Source organism: Caloenas nicobarica, chromosome 1 (genome assembly GCF_036013445.1).
Source record: "Caloenas nicobarica isolate bCalNic1 chromosome 1, bCalNic1.hap1, whole genome shotgun sequence".
NCBI lineage: Eukaryota > Metazoa > Chordata > Aves > Columbiformes > Columbidae > Caloenas > Caloenas nicobarica.
The window spans coordinates 112,114,143-112,133,277 of NC_088245.1; the positions used below are offsets into that span (position 1 = coordinate 112,114,143).

Consider the following 19,135-nt stretch of genomic DNA (forward strand, 5'->3'; position numbering starts at 1 on the left):
TCTCAACTGTTCTATTAGACCATTTTCTGACTCTGCTTCCTCATACTTACTTAGGTATATGCAGAGGGTGATTTTACTATTTTTATTCTGCTGTAGAAGTAGAGGACATGATGGTGTTTTTTGGAAAAAGGAATGAACAAAACCAGATTGGTCTAGAAACTATTTATTGTTTGAAATGAACAGGTATTGCTAGTGCTGCCATAGAGATTATACCTTAAAATGATGAGCATTTACTCTCTGCATTGCTATTTTTTTATATGATAAAAATATTTTGAAAAAGTCTGTGAAATGTCATGATTACAACTGATCTCCCTTGTTCACGTTATTAGATTAGATTTATCCAGTCTCATCCTTATCTTGTAGCGCTTGAAAGGGTATACAGCTGCTAGTATAAAATAGACATTTTTCTATGTTAGAAGATTATTCTCTGCTTTTATGAGAAGCTGTGTATCTTTTAAACATTAGGAATCTGCTGCCAAGTATAGTTCACAGCATGAAGATAAATAATGCCATTAAACTAGAAAACCTTTTAATGATTGCTGGCTATTCAGTGGGCTTAGCAATTTAAACTAACACTTCCTTACAAAAATCACTGCAGTTATTCAAACTTCGAAGCCCAGCAATCATTTCAAGACAATGCGCTAGCACTCTCTTATAAACTGGGTCATTGGTGATTTTCTGAAAGCTTACCATGGTAATTTTTATATTCTTTTTATTGCTATGTATAAGAAGAAATACAAAATGTGATTTGGGTTGTTAAAATGGCATAAAATTATTTCAATTTAGCAGGGACTGTATAGGAAGAAGGCATGCTATGGAGGTCATTCTTAATTCCCATGAGAACAGTTGTTCTAAGTTGACAAATATGTACTTTACCAGCCCACCATTCCATCCTTTGCAATGGTTAAGGATTTAAAGGTAAATTGGATTTTTAGGACACGGCTTTTAGGACACAGATTAAAAGGACATGGCTTCTCTGTTTCATCAAGCCAACCCTGACTACAGAGCCTTTCTGTTCACTCCAGTTTCTGCTGTTGACTGTGTGTTTTATCACTGAGTATCAGCAAAGTAGAGAGTCTCGCGCTTAACTATGTACTTGCCTTTTTACACCTACATAGTGGCCAAATGTTGTACTTTGTAATTGGAGAGATATTCAGTAAATCTTAAAGCACAGAAAATGTTTAAGGGTATAGAGAAGTATTAAGGGAAACAGTGCTAAAATTAATAACTGATGGGTTCACATGTACAACTTAACTAGAATTTAAAACTAAATCCTTCCGTGATTCTAAACATGAAACTGAGTTCACCATTTTCTCATTTTCATTTGAACAAGCAGGAACAGGGAATAAAAAGTTTGAAACTTGCTTTTTTCATTGTTATTATTCTAAATGTAGAATGTCTTTCCTAATGTCAGGTCAGAATTTGGCAATTTAACATGAATCTAAAAATCCCTTTCCATTTATAGAAGAGAACACATAGTCAGAACTATGCTAGGTATAACAGATAATTCAGAATGCGTTCTTGCAGATGACGTAGCACAGCCTGCAGAGAATGATGCACTATAATAGAGATTCCCTGTAGGTCCCTCCTGTTAGGTCACTAGTAGATCTGACAAATGACATACTTTTGTTACTTAATTTCTTTTCCTTCCACACACACTTACTGTGTTTCTAAAATCTAAGCAAGGATGGGTAATGGAATTTTTTGTTTTGTAATCATTAATTTATCAAAACACTTTTGCAATCTTAAAACACATTAGCCTTTAATCAAAACTTTGGAGAATTTATTCTCTGTCTTGTCCACTCTGCTGTAGCACTCAATTTATTAGGCTGGTATTAAACACTAAAATCATGTTTACTCCAGTACTTCTTAAAAATATAGATGCAATTGTAAACAAAGCATTCACTCTTTCAGAAATAATTGATTTGATTGAAAGGTTAGGGATCGTTCCACAAAGCATAATAGCAGAATTATTCAAAATTTTCCAAGTTACCCTCATAGAAGTCATATGCCCAAACACTGAACCATCCAACAGCTTGTAAAGGTTTCATTACTCTGACTTTTTCTAATTTACATGCCTAAATGACTCACTGTTTTTTGCTTGAGAATAAGTGATGCTGTTTGGCAAATGTATTTGTCTATGAAAATGGGTCTCTAAGTGGGTGCTCAGGGAAGTCTGTACCTCATTGAATTTTTGCCTAAAGTATAAACCTCTCTGAAAGCTGAGGAGGGTTGGAAGCGAGTTCCAGTTAGGCGTCACGGGCAACCCCCCTCCCTACCTGCTTTGCTTCCCCAGGTGCCCTCCGTAATAGGTTTGAGGCCCTGGATATTGAAGAAGATGCAGGTGAGGATGTGGTACAAGGGCCGCCTACAAGGTCACACAGGAAGAGGCAATCGACTCCACGCCTCAAGACTGCCTCTGATAAAAAAGAAAGAAGGGTAATTGTAGTAGGCAATTCCCTTCTGAGAGGGACGGAGGGCCCGATATGCAGAGCTGACCCTCATCATCAGGAAGTTTGTAGTCTACCTGGAGCCCGGATCAGGGACGTCACCAGGGCGCTCCCCAGCCTGGTGCACCCAATGGACTACTGCCCGCTGCTGATCTTCCAGACAGGTGGGGAGGAACCTGCATCCCGTAGTCTGAGGGGAATGAAGAAAGATTTCAAGGCCTTGGGACAAATGGTGAAAGAGTCTGGGGCTCAAGTTATCTTTTCTTCCCTCTTTCCATTTCTCGGTGATGATGTGGGATGGAATAGAAAAATTAGGTCCGTAAATGATTGGCTTCAGGACTGGTGCTACAGGCAGGGCTTTGGGTTCTTTGATAACGGCTGGTTTTATAAGACACCAGTCCGGTCAGTGATACGTGGGAAAGGTTTATCCCACAGGGGTAAAAGGATGCTGGGACAGGAATTAGCAGGGCTCATTTGGAGGGCTTTAAACTAGATTCGAAGGGGGATGGGGTTGTAGCTGGGCCTGCATCAGTGGGGCAGCACGCTGGAATCGATAAAGACCGGGAGGCCCCCCATACCCCTAGGGTGAAATCGGTGTGCTCAGCTCACTCCCTGAAATGCCTGTGCACCAATGCACGTGGCATGGGGAATAAGCAGGAGGAGTTAGAAACCTGCGTTCGGTCAGGAGATTATGATCTGGTGGCATTAACAGAGACATGGTGGGACAGCTCACATGACTGGAATGTGGTCATGGATGGCTGTGTCCTTTTCAGGAAAGACAGGCCAGCCAAGCGTGGCGGTGGAGTTGCTCTTTATGTGAGGGAGCAACTACATTGTATAGAGTACTGTCCAGGTGCGGTTGAGGAGCGAGTTGAGAGTCTGTGGGTGAGAATTAAGGGGCAGGCTGGCAGGGGTGACACTGTTGTGGGAGTCTATTACAGGCCACCAGATCAGAGTGAGGATGTTGATGAGGCCTTCTACGGGCAGCTGAGAGCGGCCTCACAGTCACAGGCTCTGGTTGTTATGGGGGGTTTTAACTACCCTGATACTTGCTGGAAGGACTACTCAGCCAGCCAGCCTCAGTCCAGGAGGTTCCTCCAGTGCATTGATGACAACTTTCTGATGCAAATGGTGGAGGAGCCGACTAGGAGAGGTGCGCTGCTGGATCTCATCCTCACTAACAAGGAGGGTCTGGTTGAAGCAGTAAAGGTGGAGGGCTGCCTTGGTTGCAGTCACCATGAGATGGTGGAGTTCAGAATCCCATGTGGCAGGAACAGAATACCGAGCAGAATTGCAACCCTGGACTTCAGCAGGGCCAACATTGGCCTGTTCAAACAATAGCTGGGGGAAATCCCGTGGGCAAGGCTGCTTGAAGGTAAAGGGGCCCAAGATAGTTGGTTAACATTCAGGGACTGCTTCTACCAAGCTCAAGATCAGAGCATCCCGACACGTAGGAAGTCAAGGAAGGGAGCCAGGAGACCTGCGTGGTTAAACAGGGAACTGCTGGGCAAACTCAAATGGAAGAGGAGAGTTTACAAAACATGGAAGGAGGGGCTGGCCACTTGGGAAGAATATAAGGCTGTTGTTAAAGGATGTAGGGAGGCAACTAGGAAAGCTAAGGCCTCCTTAGAGTTAAAGCTGGCAAGAGGGGTCAAGGACAACAGAAAGAGCTTCTTCAAATACATGGCAGATAAAACTAACACCAGAGGCAATGTAGGCCCACTGATGAACGGGGTGGGTGCCCTGGTGACAGAAGATACAGAGAAGGCAGAATTATTGAATGCCTTCTTTGTCTTTGTCTACTCTGCCGGAGGCTGTCCTGAGGAGCCCTGTACCCCTGAGGCCCCAGAAGAAGGCAGGGCAATGGAAGAGTTTGCCTTGGTTGATGAGGACTGGGTTAGGGACCAGTTAAGCAATCTGGACATCCATAAATCCATGGGTCCAGATGGGATGCACCCACGAGTGCTGAGGGAGCTGGCTGAAGTCATTGCTAGACCACTCTCCATCATCTTTGCCAAGTCTTGGGAAACGGGAGAGGTGCCTGAGGACTGGAGGAAAGCAAATGTCACTCCGGTCTTCAAAAAGGGCAAGAAGGAGGACCTGGGCAACTATAGACCGGTCAGCCTCACCTCCATCCCTGGGAAAGTGATGGAACACCTTATCCTTGGTGCCATCTTAAGACATATCAAGGAGAAGAGGGTCATCAGGGGCAGTCAGCATGTCTTCACCAAGGGGAAGTCGTGTTTGACCAACCTCATAGCCTTTTATGAAGACATAACAAGGTGGACTGATGAAGGCAGAGCGGTGGATGTGGTCTACCTTGACTTCAGTAAAGCATTTGACACCGTCTCCCACAGCATCCTCACGGCTAAACTGGCGAAGTGTGGACTGGACGATCGGGTAGTGAGGTGGACCGTGTACTGGCTGAAGGAAAGAAGACAGAGAGTCGTGGTCAATGGGGCAGAGTCTGGTTGGAGGCCTGTATCTAGTGGAGTCCCTCAAGGGTCGGTACTGGGACCAGTATTATTCAATATATTCATCAATGACTTGGATGAGGGAATAGAGTGTACTATCAGCAAGTTTGCTGATGACACCAAGCTGGGAGGAGTGGCTGACACACCAGAAGGCTGTGCTGCCATCCAGCGAGATCTGGACAGGCTGGAGAGTTGGGCAGGGAAAAATTTAATGAAATATAATAAGGGAAAATTTAGAGTCTTACATCTGGGCAGGAACAACCCCAGGTTCCAGTATAGGTTGGGGAATGACCTATTAGAGAGCAGTGTAAGGGAAAGGGACCTGGGGGTCCTGGTGGACAGCAGGATGACCATGAGCCAGCACTGTGCCCTTGTGGCCAAGAAGGCCAATGGCATCCTGGGGCGTATTAGAAGGGGGGTGGTTAGTAGGTCAAGAGAGGTTCTCCTTCCCCTCTACTCTGCCCTGGTGAGACCTCATCTGGAATATTGTGTCCAGTTCTGGGCCCCTCAGTTCAAGAAGGATAGGGAACTGATGGAGAGAGTCCAGCGCAGGGCCACGAAGATGATGGAGTGGAGCATCTCCCTTATGAGGAAAGGCTGAGGGAGCTGGGTCTCTTTAGCTTGGAGAAGAGGAGACTGAGGGGTGACCTCATTAATGTTTATAAATATATAAAGAGTGGGTGTCACGAGGATGGAGCCAGGCTCTTCTCGGTGACAACCAATGATAAGACAAGGGGCAGTGGGTTCAAGCTGGAACACAAGAGGTTCCACTCAAATTTGAGAAGAAACTTCTTCTCAGTGAGGGTGATGGAACGCTGGAACAGGCTGCCCAGGGAGGTTGTGGAGTCTCCTTCTCTGGAGACATTCAAAACCCGCCTGGACGCCTTCCTGTGTAACCTCATCTAGGTGTTCCTGCTCTGGCAGGGGGATTGGACTATATGCTCTTTTGAGGTCCCTTCCAATCCCTAACATTCTGTGATTCTGTGATTCTGTGGTTCCGTGATTCTGTGAAGGTTAATTATTAAATCTCATGAACTCTTTTCAGTTCCTCACATGGGCTGTCATTCGGAATATATTCAAATAAGCTTCACTTCTATTTCCCTGTTTCTTTCTATTTCTTTGAATAAGCATGAAGCTGGAAAATATTGTTGTTAGAGGAGGTTTTTTTAGGGTTTTTTTCCCCCTTCTTTTTAATTTACCATTTTTGTTTGAGCTATCAGAGAGTAGTCCCATGCTGTCAAGTCTGCCCATTGTGTTCTGGATAGAGGCTAGTATTTATAATGAAGAAGAGAGTGTGCAACCTTTATAGAAATGAAAAATTGATTTTTAAAATATTAACTCATAAACATTATGAATATAGTTATATCTTGTAGGACCATTCCTCAGCAGCAGGGCTATTAGCTAGTAGCTTGAAGATACATCTTTTAATATATGTGAATCATAAGGAGTGAAAGCAATGTCTAGATTTTCAGAAAAACATTAATGTGTACGATTGATATTTCAAAAGCTTTCTTTCCTTATCAGATTCCTGATTTAAATGAAGGGTAAGAAACCTGGAAAATAGATGTATTTGCGGACATATTAATTCCAAAAGGTGATCAGGACAAGAAAACTGATGGTGAAGAAGTCCTTGAGATTTTATGTCTATGCTCTCACCCAAAGTGGTGGAGTTTATACAGATGATTGTCTTCAGAGACTTTGGTGAGCATGCAGATTATAGGAATAAAACAGGAGTTCTCATCTTCTTGGAAGCAATTTGCCTTTAAAAAAACATAAGGAAAAGCACAAAAAGAGATCTGTTAATCCTAAAACTGATGTCTTGTACTCTAAGAAGTAGCATGATTAAGCTGAGATATAATCTTCTCAGTAAGAACCTCAGCTATTTTTTGGGGGGTGGTAGTGAGAGGGTTATACTTTTAAGTAATCTGGCTCCTTGTCTTAACTGTTTTGGTAATCAAACTGAGCTGAGAGTAGGATTACAAACTGAAGTCCTTTGGTTTCAGACAATATTACACAAGCATCATCTGTTGTTAGTGAGATAGTCATCCAGGGAACAGTCATCAAAAGATAGCATGATGTCTTTACCAAATTCAAGCCCGTAAAGATTGTTTTGTTGAAAGCAGGATGGTCCCTACCCATTTTATTTTAAGCTACATTAGCAGCTGCTGTAATACATGAAACAGCTAAATGATTTCATAACAGTATTAATGAATTTAAATGAGAGCTGCAGTCTGTGCTTCTCCACTCCAAACTTTCAGCTAACTGGGATGAAGAGAGACTACAATTTGAGGCAAGTATAAAACTCTCACTGAAAATTAGACATATTCACAAAGAAAAGAGAATTAGACTTGTTGAGAACATTGTAAAACAAGTAATTTTGAGCTAGCAACAGTCAGAGGAAGGACTTTCTTGGCTGTAATACTTATGTTTTCACAGGGCGGAAGACAAAATTACTAGTAGATTGGTGTGAATGATAAACCAGAGAAGGTAATGTATGCATGTGATTTCTAACTCTTGTTGGCAAAAGTCAGAACTAACCTTTACTGATGACAGGCAGTGGCAAAAAACTTTCAGGATAAAGCGTTCAACCCAAATCTTAGTTAATCTTTAACTGGCATGTTTAACTGAATGTCCTCAGCATAAAGGCTCCATATGCTCAGTATACTTTACATATGCAAAGCTTCCATATAACGTAGGGAGTTTAGAGGAAGAGATGCACGAAACATTCCAACTTAGGTAAACCTAACACAATGAAAAGCTTGCATATTTTAATTCTTATATATATATACATATATATATATAAAATACTTCAGTAGTAATTATTCCAGTAAGGGAATTATTGCAGTAAAGTTTTGTCATTTATTAGCATGGTAAGAGAGTGTGCAGTACTCTTAAAATGCTTCTTACATCATCAACAACTTTAGATATGTCACAATTTTTTTTGGCCATCTAAATACATGTTTATAGTGATAAGCAATGAATTGTTAAATGTCTTACTCAAATTGTATATTTTACTGAAAAGTCAAAATTCAATACGGAAATCTGAGAAGCATTCTGATTTGATTCTGATTCATACCACTATAATTTTTTTTTAAAGACACATCTATTGAAAAATACTTTGTCTCATCTACTTACGAAGTGGGAAAACTGCAGACCAGTCAAACTGAGATTATTTAGTTTGCTTAATGAAGGTGTAATTAAGCATGCCATTAAATCCATGCTAAAGGGCTCTTCCCACTTGGTCCAAATGCAGTCTTTTTGTTTCCGAAACTGCATTTCACAAACACTCGCTGGATGTTTGGGGAGAGCTCTTCTTTTTAAGTGGGTGGTCTGAGCCTCTCAGCAAGCTGAAAATGTAATTCTGTTCCAGGGTGACTGTTTTTTCTGAAGCTAACTTCGTGTTTGTGAACTATATAGACAGTTCATTGCTGCCTGGTGTCACAGGATATTCATCCAAAATTATTAAAGCATTGCACACTAACCTTCCTGTGCTGATGCAAAGCTGTACTCAGACATTGCAGTAGGTTAAGTTAGTCAGCAAGATAAAACGATGCCGTCATTAACTTTGTAGGTGAGTTAAGCCAAGGCTTCAGTGACAGTCTAACCAGACCTAAGTGCTGACAGCTGTAGCTGTACTACCTACTCCCATCTCCTCTTTCCCTCCCACATCATCTGACTCTTCCTTGAAGATTCCTTGTTCACAGCAAAAGTGAATAGCACATTCACACAGCTCAGTGAAATGTATGCTAAATGGTGAAACAAAGGAGGGTGGAGGCAAAAATGGAAGTAGAACTGCTAAGTAGTCGGGCTCTGTCGGGTTTTTCAACTGTAGAATCAAATGAGGAAAAAATGAAGAAGTAAAATCAAGAGAAGCTTTCAGTCCCTCCAACAACACGCTTGAAAGAAAAATGTCTAATCAAGTAAGCACAGGGATGTACCTACACTATAATCTTGATGTTGGATCTGACTTGTTTTACTCCAACAAATCAATCTTTTAATCCACCTGTGACAATTTTAGTGAAATTTCTTTTGGTGGACACCCATCCAATTGTTGTAGAGTTTCATCATATTAAGTGTTTGTGGCTCAAACACCTTGTGTTGGCCTCTACTATGACTTCTGTCATATGTGGTGTTAATGAGGCACTTCATTTGAAGTGATCTTGCAACCTGACTTTCCTGCCTTCCACTCTCTCTTTAGACCTCTCCGCAAAGCTTCTTAATTACCTACCACACCACTACATTTATCCATGTTGCATCTGGTGGAAACTTGTCATGTCTTTGGGGATGCACCAGAATGGTGTTGAAGAAAGTATTTTCAACTGTTTAGAACTTCTTAACTAGCACAAAAAGCATATACATGAAGAGGGGAACCAGAGGCAGGGGGTAGTGCCTCAAGCCTACATCTGTGCCTCCTCTGATTCTGCCATATTCATCTCTACATTGTTAGAGTCCTTTCACTCAGCCTTTACAAGCCTTATAAGTGGTGGGGTTTGTTTTGTTTTGTTTGTTTGTTGTTTTTTGTTGTTGTTGGGGTTTGTTTTCCTGTGTGTGAGGTTTGGTTTTTTGTCTTTGTTTTGTTTTTGGTTTTGTTTTTTTTTGTGAGGCAGGAATGTGTTTTCTTCAAAAGAGCAGTTTTTAATTCTGCTTTGTGGGAGTGCTGTCCTTTGGAGCATACTTGTAGACACAGGCTGGAAAAAAATATGTTTTCTCTGGAATGTGGTTACTACTTTTATTCTTCTAGCTCCTGAGTATCACTTAAACTCTTCAGTATAAAAGAATATACTTATGCTGCTGTCAGACTGGTCCTTGACAAGATCCTTGGTATAACTCCTGTCTCATGTGGTGGAGCATGACAGAGGACAAAGTAAAAACAGTCTTTGAAATAAGGACCCTATAAATTAATTAAATCAAACAGAACTCTGGAAATAGATTTTCCTCAGTGTGTACACCAATCTTCCTTTAATACTGAATTTTTTTTCCAGAAGTATCTATAAACTAATGTTTTCATGTGGTTTTAAAATATTCTATCTTACAGAATACTGTAGTGGATCAGAGTCAGTAGCAGTGGCCAGCATAAGCCATCAACTCTCACAGTAAGTTGGAGGCACACACTCCTCATCACCCTCTGCACTCTCAGGACAAAGTAATTAATATTGATAAGCCCTAAAATCAGTTGTGTCGAAAGGGGCATATTCTGCCTAGGTAATATTGAGCGTGCTTAGGGCTAGTACTTGTTGAAAAATCACCTTGCAACAAGTTTTGTTGTCATGGTAGACAGCTTCTCCCTTTCTTTGGGCATGGTCCTCTGCTCATACTAGTATATCTTTTAGCATTCTGTTCATTGAACAAGTTTGCAAGAAAGCCTAAAACTTACACATAGTATAAAATGTGGGATAATTACCTTGCATGTCCAAATGTAACATTAAATGTCATAGATTGTATGAAATATTTTGAAATACTGCATGTACTGAGATAATTCCATGTAAATATAAATTTTCAGTGACTATCTGACAGTGGATGCAGAAAACAGAGCACGTCAGAGAATGCTAAACCCTTATCATGTACCCTACTTTCAAAACATGAGATGAATTGATTCACGTGGGACTGAAACACATTTATTAAATATTTGTATTAAGAATTGAAGTTCAAGTTACTTGATTGATGCAAGACGATAGCCAAAACTTTGACGGCATCTAATGGCTTATGTATAGTAGAGCTAGAAGTTTCTCTGTGAGTATCTAATACTTGTTCCATTACAGCTATGCTAATATTCTGCATTTGCCAAAACCTCTGCTTACTTCAGGACTTTCTTATTACACTTGTCTCCATTGACAGTTCATTTGCACATAATTAAAAGCAATGCATAGCCATTGAGCAGGAAATAAGTTTCTGTCCTGAATGGGCAAAAGTCAGTAAGGAATGTACTCTCCTGACTTGTTTAGCTTGGCCCCATTGTATGTGAGGATTGCAGCTATTAGGCCTTACACAGTAAAGTGTGTACAACTGTGAGCAGGACATATGAACAATAGGCAATGGCTAGATGTAAATATCAAGCTACAACATGTAATTTAACAAGGAACAAGGATGTTATACTTACCCCTTTTCTTTAAAGTGGATCTAATGCAGACCTGCAGGGCACCTCACCCTGAATTCTTACATTTTCTCTGTGGTTTACATTCTTTCCAGTATGGCTAAGGATGGAAGTTGCTATGGGGCCATTTCAAGCATGATGGTTTCTTATAGACGAAATACTCAAAAATAAAAGCCTCATGCTTTGTTCATCTGTAATTTAGTAGGTCTTTTACTTTTGATTTTTTAACTTGTCAATTCACATTTGCTCCTTCCTACTTTTGGCCAGATTCACAGTTCCAGAGCTAAATGCCTGCTTCTTCATCCACCAGTTATACCCTTTACACTCTATGATGCCTGGACTCACAGTGCCACATGTTCCTCTGCTTTACTGTAAACCCATGACACTGATGTAGCGGTCTTCCTTGAGCATCTTTTCATCTCCTCTAAGCCATTCTTTTTATTTATTTTTTTTTAATAAGAAATTCTGTGAAGGTCATCTTCCTACCACAAAATACAAGATAGATGAGTTAATAGTGGGGATATGGCTAAGGTGTGGTGCACTAGCCAACCTGCATATTTCACAGGCTTTAATTTCACAGATAGGTCAGGCATTGAAGTTTTCCTTTATTTCTATGTTCTTTGATTTCAAGACAGATAGCTTTCTAAAAAAATAATTGCAAGGATTCCACCCCCGCCCCTTTCTTTTCTTTTAAAAATCTTAACACTGTCATGAACCACAATGCCATAACAAATGAAACGCACATGTAGCTTTTACATCCACCTCAGAATTTCTTGTACCTAAACCATGGGCAAATATCAGCAATGCTAATATCTATTCTAGGAATGCTTATTGTCTTTGGATAATGTTGAACAGAACAGATCAGACAAAACCAGTATTTCAACCTATGTTTTCTGCACCAGCTGTTGAATGAGTCTTTGTAGGATCATCATTTGTTTCTAAATGGTACATTCTGAGCAGATGCTGCTGCCAGTACTGGTGAACTGAGGGTCATCGATGCTCTGCACTCTTGCTGTCTCTCTTAACAACTGTTTCATTCTCTGCTTGTCTGTTTTGAAGATGTTCCAGAGTGTGTTCACTTCGTAGACATCCCACTGTTATTTTCAGAAGAAGTTTCATAGAGTCAAAAGCATAGAATAAAACTATCCCACTTCCCAATGCCAAGGTCAGCTGTACCGAGGCAATGTGTGTAAACCTTAAAAGTACTTTCTTAAAGCTCCTTAGACCCTTAAAGGTAAAGATTGCACAATTACCCTGCTTTTTGCACATTCCAGGATGGCAATTACCTTTTTTAGGAAATGTAGTATGACTGATATTCAGCTCTTAATCTGCTATAATTGACAGAGCCTTTTCTATGGAACCAATACCTTGCCAGCTGTTCTTCATCCTTTCGGCATTTGGTTCATTACATCTGATTAATTTGGTAATTTATACTTGTTTCTCTAGAGTTTTATCTATTTTTTCGTATTATTTCTGTGATCCGTCAAGATAATTTTTCAGCGTTGTCCCTGACCTTAAATAGGCAATTCATCCCACCTTGTTTAATCTGGAAATGTAATAAATAAAATATTTTTCCCATGATGTAAATAATTAATGAATAATACTGAGGTAACAACAAGCTGTGTAGAAGTCCACTTGGTATCTGGCATTCCAAACTATTGTCCTTTGGCCATCCTGACGAAAAAATGAGACACTCTCACCCCAGAACTGGTTTTTGAAAGCCCTGGGTCAAACTCCTTCCTCAGAATAACCCCCTTTAAATAGATGTAAAAAGAAAATTAAAAATTAAAAAAAAAATAAAAAAGAAAGAAAAAGAAAGGACTGGAACCCCATAAACTGTTCTACTTCTAGCTTACTTAACACCTGTAATAGCTCTTATTAATGTCCTGGTGTTATAACCAATGAAGAGTTAATGAGATTTGCATGTAGGGTATGAATTCATTGCCTGTGAAATACATTTACCTTGCATATGCATCGACTTCTAGTCTCCCCATTAATGTGTGAGCACAACAGCTTCGAACAATCAACAGACATGAACAGACAGATGACTGTCACTTCTTGTGGATCTTCTGCTACTTGTGTAGCAACCCAGTTCATTGTCTAAGGCAGAGTTGGCTGCTGTTAATGAGAGATCATGTTCTTTCTTAGTGTGCATGAGGGAGTATATGCTGAATTCAAAATCCTGTGGAAATAATATAAGCATCAGCTGTTGGTGCATATATTTTAAAAATGTACCTAAAATCTCACATTTTAACAACAATTTTGCAAAGACCTAACACCTCAGCAGCAGTGTTATCCTGAATATAGATTTTGTATAAGTAGTTTATTGGTATACAAATAGTCAGTCAATAGCATGGATTCATGGACAAATACATTTATGCTCAATTTTGAATTCTGTGGAAACTAGATGCATTTCTAGTGAGCTTTTAAAACTTCCTGGGGGCTTTCACAATAGGAGCTGATAAAGTTTTATGGAGTGCTCTACTTTTATGTTTAGTGAATATGTTGAGAATCATTCCACCCTGTACAACAGGGTAGAAATTAACTGAATAGTTTTGAATGAGCTACCCATAAACATTTGCTGCATTTATTTTACATGATAACATATTACTCGGCACAAACTACTCCTTTGAAAGCACACAATATGTGTATGTGTTATAGAGTTACAGCACATGCTTAGGAAATGGGAGTATTATTTTGTAAGTCTTCTCGATTTGAAGGGTTGGAACCAACATTCCCCAAATGCCTCATCCAATTATTTTGACGACAGCAATCTCTATAATTTCTGGAGAAAACAAGGCACTGTGCAGCTGTGCATACTAAATGCAGGGGCCTGGAAAAAGAAGCAAAAGGAGACAAATTCTGGCCTAATAGTTGTAACACTTCTGTAGTAAAGGAAGAGTCCCAGGATTCAAGTCTCTTTTGTTATTTCTGTTGTTCATCTCATCCATTTTAAGACAAAAAGCCTCTTTGAATTAGAGGCTTGGAATCCCGAATCTGATCTACCACAGCTGAGACCAGAATTTGGTTCCCAGTCTCTTCCTGATCCCTGAGTATTTGAAATTCCAGTTTTGAAGGGGTAGATGAGTACCCGTCATGGTGGAAGGCAATGCTGCGAATTTTCAAGGGGCAGTTATTTCTTGAGACAGTTTTTGCATGTGTGTGTTTTGGGGGGGTTTTTTGTCATTATTTTCTAATCAAGATTTTGAAGAATACTATTATAATAGCTCCCAGCTATGAACATTGCCAGAAACATACTGAATTTACTGCAATTACAATGTAATACTCAGCCTGTGACCTGGATATTTGTGAATCTTTGCTTGATTTTTATTTCCCATTGTTATAATCTGAAATTAATTGTGAAAGGCTTTGGAACAGTCATTGTTATCCATCAGGCTGTTGCAGCTGTTGCAGTTTGGATATCATATATTTAATGGCTATACATTGATAATACATATTGGTAATATATAATTGGAAACAGGAAGCTCTGCCTCTTCTGAAAATGTCCTCTTAGTGTCAAATAAAAAATTATAGCTATTAATAAGCATTACTATTCATCAGCACATAAAAGCTGTAGTTGGTTAGGCCAGCGACACCCCTTTCTGACCTTGGATCTCGGTACAGTTTTAGATCACAGCTGAAGTTAAGCAACAGACTCCCAGGTCTGCTGCTTTCTACTCAAGCAATGATAGTCTGTTTATCATTTGGGTTATTAGGTACCTGGTTGGTGCTAGGGCAATGAAGTGGTGAGCAGATTTTGGCTGAGAAATTAAAGGCATCAGGACATGCTTTTCAAAAACTAGCCAAACATAACAACAGCATCAACAGTAAAAATGAAGTTGAGATGAAGGAATGTCATTTGAAACTGAATGATGGGCCTGAGCAGTTTTGAAGTTTTGTCATTCAGTGCAGCTAAACGCTTTCCAGTTTTAATGGGAGAAGCTTTAGCACCATTTACAATCCTTTCTTTCTCTTACTCTTCTGCTCATTTTCGTAATAAAAGACTAGGACGTATGAAATTTTGATATGATTGTCAGTGTTGTACACAAGCTAGTTCACAGTGATGGGGTGCAGAACAGAGCAAAAAGAGTTACTGGCCATACTCCGTTGCTGCAGGAAAATAAAACAAAATTGAAGGCTCCCTCTCCTTTGAAATAATTATCTTCCAGCCACTCTGTTGGGTAGTCCTATGTGGCATAACAAGTTCTCATGTAGGCATAACAAATTTTAGTCATATCCAATCTGGAAGATTTCTCCCTACAACTTTAATAAACTGCAGAGATATATCTTATAATTATATACGATCAATGCTTGAATCCTTTACAAATCAATTTAATGATGATAATCCTTGTAGATATTATTCTGGTTTTAATTATTATACACAAGATGCTGTATCTGAGTGGTAAAGCTGACTTCTCCTTTGTATGCTAATTATCATCAGGTCCTTGTTGTTCTTGTACAAATGGTAAATTAATCATATGGATTCTTTTGTCTTTATTGGGCAGTAGCTTGCCTGTGAAATCCCATACAGATGCTGAATGCTGCTACCTGAATGATTTTATGTGTAACCCTCTTTCTTATAGTGGGCTGACATCTTAAAATAATTTTATCATCGATAAAGAAATGGGTTAAATTGTGAACTTCTAAAGTTTTTAATTACTATTTCTATAAACACAAAACCATTTACAGTCCCTGTATTTTCAAGGGGAAGTAGTGATTCTTCCCAGGTTATTCATAGTGTTAAAATGTGAGAAGTCATAGAATTGTAGAATGTCCTGAGTTGCAAGAAACACACAAGGATCGAGTCCAACTCCTGTCCCTGCACAGGACAACCCCACAGTTCACACCATGTGTCTGAGGCCTTGTCCAGTCTCTGCTTGAACACTGTCAGGCTTGGGGCCGGGACACCTCCCTGGGGAGCCTGTTCCAGTGCTCCACCACCCTCTGGGGGAAGAACCTTTTCCTCATGTCCAACCTAAACCTCCCCTGGCACATCTTCCTGCCCTTCCCTCAGGTTCTGTCACTGGTTGCCAAAGAGAAGAGCTCAGGGCCTGCCCCTCCTCCTCCCCTTGTGAGGCAGCTGTAGCCCCATGAGGTCTCCCCTCAGTCTCCTTGTTCTCCAATTGGAAACAAACAGGTTTGAGGCACATGCTGGTGAACAGTTATTCTAGATTTCAGACTGTATTGAGGAGCAGGGTGTCAGGGTGCAGTGAGGGGTGGCTGCCCCCATGCTGTGGGAAGCCGGGTCCCAAAGGCAATCCTGGCGTTGCTCATTCCTTCACCCAGGGGCTGCAGTCCCGCAGGGTCTGAGTGTAGGGGCTGGTTATGGGGTCTGTTGACAGCGTCTGGCTGGGCAAGCAGTGAGCCAGGGCCAGGGTCCATCCAGGGCCTCTAGCCAGGCGCACAAGGAGATTTACACAAGTGGAAGAGCTGGAAAGAGCGTATGTATGAGAAGTCCATGTTAGGTGGGCTACCTTCAGTGTAGATACCATACAGGAGGCAGGGCCAGAGATGAGGCAGGAGACCAGCACTCCTATGGTGTCACTGAGGCAGGGCCTGGCCGCCCCAGGCTGAGCTGCTCTCAGGGTCTGACAGCAGGTTATCCAAGTCTGCTTTGGACTAGTGTAAAGGGCTTGTCAGTTAGCCTGTGAAAGTGAAAGGATAAGTGAAACACTTATTTCTGCCTTTCCACAGCTTTAAAAGTACAAAGGGAGCTCATATAGTACGAAGTGTAATGTACGTTACGGATCACTTTCCTAACATCTAATATGGCAGGATAAGGTATTAAATTGGAAACAGGTCATGCTCTAAGTGTCTAAGATGACATTACATCAGTAAGATTACGTCACAAGTATCAACCGTGGAAAAAGGAAAATATATAGCCTACTGTATATAACATAAAAGAAAACCAGTGATGTGAGTGTTATGTAAACCAATAATCTCAGTGATAGTGATAGGGTTTATTACCCTGAGTGTAAACATTCTGTCAGAATATCCGCAATGGAACTTCATCCTCCAGATCCTTCTGTCCTTCATTTCAAAGGAAAATATCACTCTCATTAGTGAATCAAATGGGAGATATTTAGATATTTTTTGGAACTAAATCATGCTTGTAATGCTTACTGATAGTCGAATTACCTAGAATATTCTGTCAATGTCTGAGGAACATTATGCTTATTTTATGAGCTATCTATGCAGAAAATTTCAGGAAGACTGAACTTCTAAAAAAAGTGCTTTTATCCTAAGTTAACCTCAAAATTAGAGTTCTTACATCTTGCAAATTTAGTTTTTCAAACATATTCTGTTGTTATGTAACTGCTACTCTTCACTAAGTAAAAAGAGGGGAGAAAACTACTCATATAGCAAACTACAATATTCCAGCTTTTCTGCTGTTGGTTTTGCTGCAAATATCTACTCTTTGAAAATTTTGCATATGTAGAAAAGGAGTTTGAATTCCACAAACACATATAGTGAATATACTTAGCAGAGCAAGGTTATTATTCTGCCACTACTGTAAATATTTCAGGACCTCGTTTAGTTGCCTAAAAACACAGCCAGTTAGAATTATCCAATAAAATTATATTTGCAGTATTAAAATTTTGTTTCATCATTTTTGGCAAAGATGTAATTTCAGCTTGATACAATAACAAAGCTTCCCATCCCCAAAAAGCAAAGGTACAGAGTGGTCAAGAAACCAATGCAAAAGCAGATGATTAAGGCTAGATATCTCACATGTCCAAACCATGCCATATTAAGTTCAGTACTGGTTATGCATGCACATGAATTTGGAAGGAAAGCATTATTCCCTTTTGGAAAGACAGTGTTTCAAAGCCAAACTGAAGATCTTATTTTAATTTTTCTTCTTCATCTAAATTTACATACTTAAGACTATGAAAAGTTTCAGATTATTATTTCTTTGTGTTCATGAGTTGTGAACTATTAAGAAGGAGGCATCTACTTGTACTAACAATACTAGATTGTTTTAAAACTAGACTGATGTGTTTTTTATGTCATGTAAATATTCCTTGGAATGAACAGAGACTCCTATCAATCCACTCTTCCCCTACCCTGAGAGTAAATATCTCACTGGCACACTATCCAAGGGTTTCCTCTCCTGGCCCTTTTGCACCAGCACTTCTGAGTGATTGAGCAAACCCTGGTGAATTATCTGGAACTGAGAAGGACACCCTACTGACCTGGATCACGTAAGGTGCTATGAGACCATTGGGAAGCCACTGTCATCTCCTTTTTTTCTGTCTGTCCTGAAATTGTACTTTTTAGCCACAGCAGTTCCCCAAAGTATGTGTCAGATAGTTTCCAACTATGTAACTATTTTAATCTATGGTTCAGAGGGATGAGATTTTCAACCATTTTTTCAACAGAGTAGTCTCAAGCATATGATGTGTTACATTTCAGGTATCTGCAATCTGCTGCATGTTTTTGTCTCTTAGTAGAAAAAGGCTATCCAGAAATCTTATCCCCTTCCTACAGCACAAAAATGTCACTTAATGAAATAATCAAGAACACGTTAAGCCATGTAACAAGTGTGCAAAATATGAATGTTTCCTAGTCCATCACCTTAAGTGCAAATGCTATTGTTGACATTACTGTTTTATACAAGACTGGAAAAATAAATATTAGAGCAATACATCAGGATTCTTCTAGTTCCAACAGAAGCTATCTTGCTTGTAGGATAATTTATAACTACTTTATATGTTTAAGTGATGCATATTTCTTAACAGAAACTTTTGGGAATGGCAGATTATATTTTTATATTTTACTTACACGGAATGATCTTAAATTTCTGCAGTCAAATTGCGATGTGTACTGTACCTTGTGTGATGGATGGACTCTTAAGGAGATGAAAATCTTAGCAATAAAAAGTATCTTTAAAAAAAGGCAGTAATGAGTGCCAGGTTTAATGGGAAATGTGATGATGCACTTGGTTGGAAATCTCTCCAAAGGGCTCTGCTGAGTTTCTGTTCATAGCCTGCTCTGCTGGACAGGTACCATATTAGCTTTTGGTTATTGCTGCTTAAAGTGCTGTCACCATTCCTTCAACCATTACTGCTTTTGAATTTTTTTTATTTTTTAATTTTCTGTCATGACAGCCACAACTT

The 19,135-nt window shown here is 39.9% G+C and overlaps 1 protein-coding gene across 1 annotated transcript in view; it reads left to right on the forward strand.

Moving 5' to 3' along the window:
• IL1RAPL1 (interleukin 1 receptor accessory protein like 1) overlaps positions 1–19,135 on the forward strand; it is a 736,319-nt gene that overhangs the window by 67,395 nt on the left and 649,789 nt on the right. The window contains exon 2 of the mRNA XM_065652835.1: positions 7,361–7,411. The gene's annotated coding sequence lies outside the window, so the exon portion shown is untranslated. The remainder of the gene's footprint in view (positions 1–7,360; positions 7,412–19,135) is intronic.